Genomic DNA, 9,109 nt, shown 5'->3' on the forward strand with positions numbered 1-9,109 from the left:
GCACATTACTGAGCACCTGAATGGAGATGGTTACTCAGAGATTGATGGCCGAATGGATAGACAAGTGAGTGAATTCCAAGCCAGGGCAAGGATCTGGGGCAGCTGTGGGTGGCTGCCAGCCTCACCTATGCACAGGACCAACCCTGGGCTCGAGTTTCCATTCCTTTCCCCAGGATCCAGGGATTTGCCCAATAGGCAGCTCTCCCCTGGAAAGAAAGTGACTCAGAACTCCAGGACAGCTGGAATGAATCAGGGAGGCAGGGATAGAGTGTGGTGCCCCCACCCAGGGGTCTGGTCCCCTCCCAGCAGGAAGAGCATGAGCTGGTCCCCAGAGTCACTGGGTAAGAGGGCAATCCTGCCAAAAGACACCCCTGGCCAGCCAATGGGGCTCAATAACAACCACCACCACATTCACTCCTACATTCCAGGCCTGTCAGGGCACTTCCACAAGTGCTATCTTGTCATACACAAATCTCTGAACCCCATGTCAGAAGGCCTGGGTTCTAGCTCTGCCACTTGTCCTCACTGGCGCAGAGAAGTCACATGGGTCTTGGTTCTCATCTCTGTCCGAGGGCGTGGTGAACTTGGCCAGCCCCAGCCCCTTCCTGTCATGGTTGTCACTGGGAGGTGAGGACACTGGGGAATAGCAGGAGGTATAAGTTTCAGCCCTGGCAGTCACCTACTGTAAGGCCTTTTCCTCAAAGCTGCTCTTTTCCTCGGCCAACTCTAAGGACCCATCCCAACACCCAGAGATGAGTCCTCAGACTGCACCCTTCCCTGCACTCCAGACACACAGGCGCAGCTGCTGGCTCAATAGCTCTGCCTGGGGTGCACAAGAAGCAGCTCAGACTTCACACGCCCAGGACTGAACTCTGATCGTCTCCCAAACGCCAAACAAGAACCTTCTCCACCCTGTAGCTCCATAAATGGTAACTCATCCTTCCAGTTGTTCAGGCCACACATTTTGACTGCTCTCATTCTCTCCCACCCCACGTCTAATCCAGGGGCAAATCCTTCGGCTCCACCCTCAAAATAGGTCCAGAACCGCACTGTTTCTCACTGCACCTCTTGGCTCTCACCATCCAGACCCCAGGATCTCCCCTGGGCCGTTGGGGGAGCCCTGTTCGTGGACCCCTATTGCCAGCTCTCTTCTAGGAGCTGGGTGTAGGAAGCCTTTGTAAACATAAAGTCCTTCCAGTGCTGAGAAGTCTGCAAAGGTTGTGCTCTGATCTCAAAGTAGAAGCTAAAACCCCAATATTCAGCCACTCTCCTATTCCTACAATATGACCAACTCAGTTTGGGGCGGGGGGGTGGGCAGGAGAGGAAAGGCCTTATAATGGCTTCCTACACACTGTTTCCTGCTGCCTCTCCATTGTCCTCATGCCTTCAGCCTCCCTCCAGCCACACTCGCCCCCCTGCTGACTTTACCCATGTGACTTTCTCCCAGGTAGCCACATGGCTTCCTCCCTTGTCTCCTTCAAGCCTTCACTGAAATGAGGCCTTCCATGGCCATCCCACTTAAATGACAGCTCTGCCTTCTCCCCAGTGCACTTTATGCTTCTTTATTTTTTCCCCCATACCACTTAACTACCTTCTAGCATACCATATAATTTACCTGTCTACTATGTGCTCTGTTTATTGTCTTTCTTTTCCCTCTGAAAAATCAGTTTCAGGTGGACAGAGCTTTTATTCTATTTCATCCACTAATGGATCCTTAATATCTGGCATGTGGTACCCACTCAATAAACACTTGTGAAATGAATGAGGGAATGAGAGTCTGTAGGTGGTAATGGTTAAGAGAACTTTGGTAATCCATCATTTCCTAACTGTATGACACAATCTCTTTTTGCCTCAGTTTCCCTATTTGTAAAAATAAGCTAGTAATGATACCTGACTCATGAGGCTCTTGTGTGGATTAAACAGGTGTTCAGCTCAGCAGGTGACACATGACATGTGCTCAGCAAATGTTGACTGTGCCCATGATGCCGTCAGCACAGCATCATGGGAGGCAGATGTGTCAGGGCTCACTGAGCCCTTTTCCAGGTCAGCAGACGCTCCTAGGAGCTCCCCTTGGCTCTCTCAGCAAGCTCATCTTACCCAGAGCCGAGGGAGGGCACCCCCACACTGAGAAGCCAGATGCTGTTCCAAGAGAATCAGACCAGCTCTGATACATGTGCTTGGTCACTCTGGGCTGCTGGAAGTATGAAATGGAAGGACCCGGGCCAGAGGGGGAGGCAGTGACCAAAAGGTGCTGGACCTCACATTGGGAGTGGGTCTCTCTGAGGCCAGGGGACAACCATTCTTCTAACACATGGATTCCTTTTCTAGGATCCAGGTGTAGGAGGCCTTTTTGGGCCTAGAGTCTGAACAAATTCTCCCAGTTTCTTCTTTGAGCAGTAAGAGCAATGTGCAACCCAGCCTTGATCAGAAAAATTATTAAAATCCACCCATTAGCTCAGGGAAAACCCATGAAAACCAATGTCAGGGCCATCTTCATACCCATTTAACTCCCAGATAAACAGAGGCCCACAGGGCAGGAGGATCTGCCCAGGGTCCCAGTGCCAGAGAGAGGTGGAGCTGGGGCCAAAAGGCAGGGCTTGAAGCCACTTTTCCTCCTCAGAGAGCCACAGTCTGGGTCAAACCCCTGCTACTCCTTCTCACTCCAACCAGAGGCTGCAGCAAGAATTTGTTTCTGGGTCCTTAGGCCCCAGAAATTAATGTTTTCACCCCCTATTGTTGAGTTTACCTCCAACCAAAAGGGTAAGATGCAGGACATTCCTGCAAGTTCCCCTTAATTGTCTGTGAACTCTTCTGGACCCCACTGTTTGATTTTTTAAATCTTTACTTTACTTACTTCCAGAGAAAACATGAAGTAGTTTATAATAAAATAGATGCATATAACACTGCTAGTAACAAAAAATAATAATCACAAATTTATAAAAAAGAGAAAGACATGAATATGCCAAACACAGAGGCTGATATAAATCATTGTGATTAAGGGTTAAATTCAAATCTGAGCTCCCCAACAGCCAAGGTGAAAGGGGAGTCTCGAGGAGTCAAAGAATCATCTCTTCATCCTCCCTCAGAACCTGACATCTAGGAGACCCTTGAAGACTGCTTGTAGCTGATTGAAAAAATGGGTGCCCCAGTCTCTTGGGAAGCCTGAGTTCACATCTTGGTCCCAAGTGATCCTATGGGTCACCATAGTCTTGTTCTCTCAGTTTCTGCCCTGGAAGCCAATTCAGGGGCATGCCGTAGGGCACTTGCCTTGCTGCTCTCTCTCTTGAGTGATTGTCTGTGGGCAGGATCCTCTAGCCTACCCACAGGAAGTGTGCCACTGGTTCATGAAGTCATGGCTGACCTTAGAACCCATCCTGTTGTCCTAGTAATTAAGCATCACTACGGAGAAAGCCCCAAGTGGCCAACTAGGGTGATTTAAAATGACTTAACTAATTTACTTCATTAAAAAGAGAGAAAAAGAAACCAGACCCTCCTGAGGGCAGTTTTGGTACCTGTTTGGGTTGGGTAACTGCTTGGGTCACAGGCATGCACCTAGTACAGTGGCTCTGGTTCCGTGGACTCCCCTCCAGTTCTTGGTGGGAGGGAGAGGCTAGGTCCCAGATCCTCACTCTCCCTGGAGAACCAGGTAGCCAGGGATGATGGCAAGGCCATCAGCAATGGAGGGTCAGCTCTGGTAGGTGTCAACCCAGGAGGCTTCCTGGAGAGGATAGGTTGGGTCAGCAAACCCAGGAAGAAGGGGTAGATGTAGAAAAGTGAGGCCTTCTTAGGGTGAAGTGCAGAGAGAAGCTCCGTGAAGAGGCTGAACCAAGCCGTGTAAGCCCAGAACCCCTGAGAAACCACAAGAAACAAGGGTGGCAGGAGCATCCAGCTTACATACTGTGATCTGATTCCTCTCCTGAAAGAAACACCTGGTTCAGGGGGTGGAGGAAAGACCCCAGCCTAACTGAGGCTCCCTGCCCTAGCACTGCGGGACCTCTAACCTGATGAAGGTATAATATCTATGACCTCTGATGTCTGCTGAGCACTTAAAAGTGCCAGGGACTACACCCAGTGCTTCTGGAAGCTCATCCCATTTAATCCTTATAACTCTCTTAGGTAAGTAATGTCACTGGCCCCATTTTGCAGGTGAGGAAACTGACCTCAGAGAGGTTAAGAGGACAAGCGGCTAATAAATGATGAAGCCAATACCTGAACCCAAATTTGTACAACTCAAGCACCCAATCTGCTTTTATCCCCTTGTTGGAGACCCCTTGGGTGGTTGAGACACAATTCCTACTTTCAGGGATCCCTCAGTCTGATAGAAGAGACATGGTTCTGTCCTTAAGAAACCTGGTCCTATTTGAGAGCTCTGTTGCTGCTTCTAGGGAGTCCCTAGGCTAACGGGGAGGGGTTTGTCCCTTTCGGCTGGGAGCTGCAGTCAGAAGGGTCAGGAGGTAGGAGGTTCTTCAGTGGACATCATGGAGAAGTTGACCGAACAGACAAATTCAGCACCTTTTCCTCCCAGGTCAAGACCCCCTGTCCATGTGACTATTCCCAGCAAGAGGGACCAGACAGGTATTCCTCACCCCAGGGGCCAGGCTTCCAGGAAGATAGAGCATGCTGGCCTGCACCCACGGGATCAGAAGGGAGGGACAAGTGGCGCAGAAACATGGCCTTTATTCCAGAAACCCCCTGATTGTCTTCCACGTCTTGAAGATGGGTCCATCTGTAGCTCAGCCAGAAACCAAAACTGGAACACTATCTGAGCCTGGGAGTCTGTCTGTGGGCAGAATCAGAGGTCAGTCAAAGGTCAGGGTCACATGTCAGTCCCAGGCCACCTTGGGTCTCATCTAGAGGTCAGGGTCGATTGCACATCTAAGGCTGGGGTTGCAGAAGAGAGGGGTTGGCAGGCCTCCTGTGCAGTGGTTCTGGATCAAGAGGCCACAGTGAGTCACTGGGGGGACCCCTGGCATCCCGTAGCCCATGGGTCAGCTGCTAGGGAGCAGATACAAGGTGGGGCTGAAAGGGCCCCAGGGGTAGGCAGGGGCCTACACCCAGACTATAGACTCCGCACCCCTCATTCCTCCTGGCTGAGGTCATTCCATGGGCCCAGCCACCTCAGGCCTGGGAGGGGAAGCAGAGGTTCTGAGGCGGCTCCCCCAGAGTACCTGTGAATCATGATCCCTAGGACTACATTTATTGTGCCCAGCAAAGGATGGGGGTACCCTTGCAGCACAAAGCTCTCAGCCCATGCGTCAGCAATGAAGAGTCAGCTAGTGGCTAAATCATATTGTGCCAGGCACAGTTCTAAAGCTTTATACACATTGTTTTTTTTGATCCAATGATGTATTATTACCTGATTTACAGATGAGGAAAACAAGGCACAGAGTGATTAAATATGTGGCTCTGATTCTTAAATCTAGGCACTGGCTTCAAACCCAGGGGGCCTTGTTCTTAACTACTCTATGAGTTAAGAGCAAGATCACTTAAGCAAGCTGTGGTCTTGCCAAAGCTCTTCCCATGCCCACCACCCCACTTCCTCGCAATGGAGCTTAAAGCCAGCATCTAAATCTCTAGGCATGGAATTCAAGATGGAGCAAGGCAGGTCTTTGAATCAGGACTGATTCCAGGCAGAATTTGCATCATTTCCACTTTTCTTGGTTCCTGGAACTTCACCACCTCCATTTGTTTTTATTCTATTGAACATAGGGCAGGTCCTCCTGGCGGGGTCACCCAATAGGATGTGCTGGCCTCCTGGGGAAGTAGGCTAAGAAACACCCCACTTTGGCATAGTTGCAATAACTGCATTTATCTTTGATGTTAATGGCAGTAATGACTCTGGAATTTAATTATAGGATTGTGAGAACATGGGCTCTTGAAGGCATGAACAGGGATTAATAAAGGCACCTAGAGGAATGCAGGACCCCAGGGCCACAGCAGTGCCCTCTGCTTTGCCTCTGACCAGTAATTGTCCCTTGTCCAGGCACTTTTCATAGATCTCTGCCTTAGAGTCTCTCAAGAAGGAAGGCGGCCAAAGTTGAGATTATCAACCTATTTCTCAGATGGGCAACTTGAGGCCCCCATAGGATAAAGGAACTGGGTGTGTTGGTGGCTTCCCAGCCCACATTCCACCCCACCCCCTGTTGCTGGGAACTCCCAATTTTGTCCCGAAATTCATCGTCCCAGATCATCAAGGAGAATGCAGCCTCTCGACCCCAGAGATGAATGCAATTAGCCTAATCCAATGATTCACAGCCCTCTAAAACCAAATACCCACTTTTTTTTAAATCCTCACTTCAGGACATGCTTATTGATTTTAGAGAGATGTGAAAGGAGGGAGAAAGAGAGGGAAAGAAATATCAATCATATGCACCTCAACCAAACCTGCATCCTAGGCATGTGCTTTGAATGTCAACCGAGCCCACGACCTTTCTGTCTGCGGGATGATGCCCTGCCCCCTGTTGACAGCAAACATTTCAAGCCATGTTCTTTGCTATCTGGAAGTAAAATCCATAGGTAATAGAGTTTCAAAGGAAAAAAATCAACAGAATTCCATAACTAACAGGAAAGAGGAATACAAGAAAGGGATTTATAACAAGATAGTGTGTTTCCGTACATACACGTTAAAGAAGACCACCCACCCACAGGATTCCTGGAACAGTGGCATAGACCTGAGGCCCTGTGGTCACCCCTGCTCCCCACCCCCACAAAGCACTGCCCAGGCTTCAGGACCTTCAGAAGTGGTGAGCAGCTCTAAACCACGGAGAATGTTCCCTCAATTTACCAGGTAAGTCTTGGGCAAGAACACTTCTATAAAATGGAGTAAGGTCCTAGGCTTGGTTAATAAAAAGCAGGTTTTTCACCTCCACGAATGGCTGGTATGACATTCAATGGTTATAACCATCTCAAGCATTGCGGGACATCCAGTCCCTATTTCCAAATGCCATAATAGTCTCATCACCAGGACAATAACAACGTACCCAGGGTTTGCTTTTGAGAGCCAGTGATGAAAGTCGGTGACAGGATCTCAGCCCCCTGACCTGAGTGTGTCACCCAGTCACAGTCAGTGGAACCTGGGGGACACAGGGGAAAGTTGTCTCACTATTCAGAGGAGAGGGAAATTCCCTGCTTGCAATTTTACCATTTACTATCCTAAGGGTAGAGGAAGGATGAGGGGTCCCCAGGTCCTTGATCAATCAGCCCTGGGTCACACTGCATCGGGGCTCCCTGATAGGTAAGAAGACAAATTGTCTTGTTTAAGCTGCTTTGAGGTAGGCCTTTCATTACTCCTCACTGTGGGTGTTCAGATATAAGAAGTGACCTTACAACCATTTTGGAAATCAGAGCCCAGGTCCCTTGACTCTCCATGAGGGTCCAGGGGGACAGAAGCAGCCCACACCAGGATACTGCTCAGAGGGCACTTCCTGGAAAGCAGATCTCCTAAGGCTGTGAAGGAGATGGGTCCAAGTACTTCTCAGGGCTGTCCCCTCCCCAGCTCCTCCTCTGACTCAAGAGACACTGGGATTAATAGCTGCATTCCTCACTGGTGTCCTTCTTTATGCTTTCAAGTGCTTTACAGGCGCCAATTAGCAGCCAAGCGCCCCACCCGAGGGTATCTGCTGAGGGTTCAGGACTCCCTGAGTGTGACACACGGACATGGCCCAACCTCATCTGCAGTGGGCAGTGCCAGGTGTCTCTGGGGAAGCCCCAAGCACAGCTCCCACAAGCAGAAAGGAGTAGGCTGAGAGAGCAGGTAGAATACCTCAATGTAAGGAGACACAGCAGGACACAGCTCCAGGCCTGCAGCACCTGAAGACCTCAGCACAGAGTCTAAGCATTATCCCAGGCGTGTGAGAAGCCACTGGGGAGTTTAAGCTCAGGGTAACACAGCCATCACAAGTTCTTTCCCTGACCCACCTGGGCACATGCCCAATGGCCTTCACCCCCACAGGCCTCCTACTGAAGACAGAAGCTGTGGCCTTGAGTTTGGTCCTCAGTGGGGAACAGGAGCAGCACAGCTGCCTCTGTGGATGTAGGCAGGGTCCCAGGGTTAAGCCCTCTTGTGCCTGAGTGTTGAGGGAGGAAGCAGGATGCTCACTGTGGCCTGGAGTTGCTTCCTGAAGCATTTTTTGAGGCTCATCATCCCCATACTCAAGAAGCTGCCTTGTCTCCCTACTTCCCAGCAGGTCAAGTTCAAGTCCACTATCTGGGCTCAAGTGGTCTCAGTCTTTACCCATTTGTTCACAAACAACACCAAGATCCTAGCAGGCTAACCTCCAAGGCTCTGTGCACCTTCCCATCTCTGCACCATTGCTCACATTTCCACAGCCTGGGATGACTACCCTGTTCCCATGTGCACTCACAAATCCCACCCAGCATTCAGCAGCTGGCTCTCCTCTTACAAACCCTATAGGGTTTGCACATCTCCTTCAGCCCACGATGATGACTCTTTAGTCCTCAAAACATTCAGGGAGATTTAGCTGCACATTCCATTAGAGCCTGCAATTACTGCCCTGAACAGTTACTTATATCTTATATCATTATTCCTCCTTCCAGCATTTGTGTTCTTGCCCCCAGTGCCACCTTGACTCTATGGTAGACTCTTGGAGAATGGAGATCTATCCTGCTCTCACACTCCAACCCACAGCACAGAGCTGTCACCTGCCTGGTGCGAGCTCAGAGAACTGTCTGTGGCTTTGTATTGCCACAGCTCCAAGAAGTGACACAGTTATGAAGGTTTCTATGCAGGGAAGTGGATGGGGAAGGTTGAGGGAAGGGTCCCTCCCTCAAATTATTATCATCATCAAGTAATTGTTATATGTCTCTGTTGCCAAGTAACTGGGGACAAGACATGCCCGTCCAATCTCTGATGATGGAGGAAGGAGTCTGCAAGCAAGAGATGCAGATAGGAAAAGGGAGAAGCAACAAGACATGGGATGGAAACCAGGCAGTGATAGAGGCAGAGATATAGTGTAGGAGAAAGACGGCAACGGGGACGGACAGAACAGGGTCAAGAAAAGGGGAGCAGGGAGCAGAAGGCAGGAAAAGGGCAGGGGCTGGGTGGGGCCAGAACAAACATAAGAGACAGAGAGGGAGGAGGAGGCCAACA

This window comes from Furipterus horrens, unplaced genomic scaffold (assembly GCF_987537825.1).
Source record: "Furipterus horrens unplaced genomic scaffold, mFurHor1.1.pri manual_scaffold_6, whole genome shotgun sequence".
Lineage (NCBI taxonomy): Eukaryota > Metazoa > Chordata > Mammalia > Chiroptera > Furipteridae > Furipterus > Furipterus horrens.